The sequence below is a fragment of the Primulina eburnea genome, chromosome 4 (genome assembly GCF_022965805.1).
Source record: "Primulina eburnea isolate SZY01 chromosome 4, ASM2296580v1, whole genome shotgun sequence".
Taxonomy (NCBI): Eukaryota; Viridiplantae; Streptophyta; class Magnoliopsida; order Lamiales; family Gesneriaceae; genus Primulina; species Primulina eburnea.
The window spans coordinates 28,956,848-28,959,543 of record NC_133104.1 but is presented as its reverse complement, the minus strand read 5'-3'; the positions used below and the strand labels follow the sequence as shown (position 1 = coordinate 28,959,543).

General features: G+C 34.6%; 1 long non-coding RNA gene across 1 annotated transcript; it reads right to left on the bottom strand.

Moving 5' to 3' along the window:
- Nucleotides 1–508: 508 nt before the first annotated feature.
- On the bottom strand, nt 509–1,041 carry LOC140829811 (uncharacterized). The gene is made up of 2 exons (XR_012117543.1): nt 907–1,041; nt 509–774 (listed from the first exon to the last, which is right to left on the bottom strand). It is a non-coding gene; the product is annotated as an uncharacterized lncRNA (long non-coding RNA).
- Nucleotides 1,042–2,696: the final 1,655 nt, after the last annotated feature.

The window sequence follows — 2,696 nt, the reverse complement described above, 5'->3', positions numbered from 1 at the left end:
ATGTTTTTTTTCAAAAATTTCATGAATTATCTAAAAATATCGGAAGAAAATAATTCTTCCCAAAATTCACAAATTCCACCAAATTTCTATATTTTCCATACCCAACAAGTTATCCATATCACACATATCCACCAAATTATCCCTATAATCCCTATCCACCAAATTATTCATCTAATCCACATGCAACCGATATACTTTTAACATCTCCGACGGAAAATGAACCTGCCATCCCGACTTTCGTCTCAGACACTCAATTGTCCGACCGTGAATCCCAAATTGAAGTCGCAAATTTGGAGAATGTGATGAACCCGCACAACTCGTCCAAGGCTCAAACCGAGGATTTCAAATTTCAACGAACACTTTTTGTGAGGGCCCGTGCTCCTGATTAATTTTTAATTATCAAACAACAGGATTTATTAGCGTAAACATCGAAAACGAGTAAAAATTTTCCATTTTGGGCCTACAGAAATTTCGGCATGACCTCCCCGTAAATAGGACATACCAAAAATTCCAAAACAACACAACAAAACATTTATACTCGAAAATAGAGTCCAATAAAACAAACAGAATACTAATTGCACATAGAGCCAGCTAGGCTCGATCACACCAAATAATATCCAACACTCAAAATACAACCATACAAATACACGAGGCATCTCCTCGGCAAATGACTCAATATAAATAGTATATCTGGGGACTCCCAACTCAAACCGACGCACTGGGCTCCACTGGCAGACGCTCCGCCAGCTGCATCAGAACCACCTGTATAACCTGCTATGGAATCACAAAACAAACTACAACAGCCCCGAGGGACAGGGGTCAAACCCCAGTACAAAGATCAAATAAATTACAGCATAAATAAACGACATGTAATAAAATCAATGCAATGCAATGCATGTAGGGTACCAATAATCTCGGGTATCAAACTGGATCCAAAGAAACGATAGTAACAACTGTGGCCACATGTTCCAGGGGTATGACGTGTCAAATACGCCCTCAGCCCTGCACATCTGCGTCAGGGGTGTCAGTCTGCAGAACTGCTCGGCCCTTACTGTAACGACCCGAAAATCAGACTACGTATAAGCCATGCATAATTATTACTATTTAAATTTAAAAATGATTTATATATATATATATATATGAAGGGTCTAATTCATTTTGATATTTGACAAGTCATAACTATTTATTTTAAATGCAAAAGTTTAGTTTTATCTTTTCAGTTAAATACGCGAGGACGGACCGGAGTTTGGAAATTAGAAATAAGATTAATAATAAGAAAAAATATTCTTAAATTTAATCTAAGTCAAGGAATAATTTAATTTAAAGAAAAATAATGTTTTAGGATTTATTAAATTAATTAGAGTCAAGTTAGTAAATAAATCCTATTAGGTTCAATATTTAATTAAAGCTTAAATTATAATATGTAAATAAGTGGGGATGAATTAATCTAGGTATAATATATTCAAGGAATTAATCATGCATTTGAATATTTAAATTTGAGGTCATGAGTGCCATGGAATAATCTATCCTAAATTTAATGTGTAAATTCACTAAAATATATAATGAGGGTGCTAAACTTTAAGCAATTAAAATACAAGATTTAAACAATAAAATACCATGCAAATTAGTAATAATAATTTTGGGTCCAACATTTAAAATATTTCAAAAGTGTGATACCTCTCCATTCAAACCATCTTTAATTTCATTTTATGGTGTATTCATTTCTCATTTTTAATTATCTAAGTAGTAGTAAATTCAAATGCAATAATACACTTCATTTCTCCTCGACCTATGAGCCTAGATAATGAGCTGATCGTGCATTTGAAAAGGGAACGAGAATCGGCTAGCAAAGAATGGGAAAAACATTTGAAAAGGCATCTAAAATCCTTCACTTGTAACTCCCATTTTAATGTGTATTATGGCACCTTTAACACCACTTATAACATTCATCTTACTTACCTACATATCCTACAACAAATTGCTCGAAAATACCAGAAGGATTAAGCTACTGAAATCGGCAGCAAGGGAAGTTAGAAAGCATTTCAAATTCCTTCAACTCTTTCACTTGTAACTCTCAACTAAATGAACTTCAATACCCATTTAACACCTCGTAAAACACTCCTCTCCATTTTCTAGCAAAACCACACTCTCACATTCAAAATATAGCAGAAATACAGCAGCTTAGAATCGTGTAAGAACAGCAGAAACAAGAGGATAGAATTCAACTCCGTTCCGTCGCGTCGTATTGTCGTTTTGATTTGTTTTTGTCAAAACAAATTCCAGGCATGTATATATTAGTTCTTTGCTCTTCAATAAAGTTATAATAGATATTTTAAATCAATATGTGATCAAGGTTTGGGAGGAAAAACGAAATATAGCAGCAACTACCCAAGAATTTCTGTACAGAATTTTTATGTTTCCACTTTGTGTCTCACGGTTTTGGTTGGCTTTCTTTGTGGTTCAGGAGGTTGGCTCGTTTTCCAGGCATTCATGGCTGCTTCTAGGAATGATTTATAGTATGTTAGGGTGTTATTGGTTCATTGGTTTGAGTCCAAACATTTCAAACAACAGCATGACAGCAACTATTTTCACAAGCTACAGATTTGGTTCGATTTTTCTGTCATTAAGTTGTTTAAGGGGAGTTCGAAATCCTGGCTGTCCTAGGGGTTGTAGCCATGGTTAAAACCCTTCCTTAT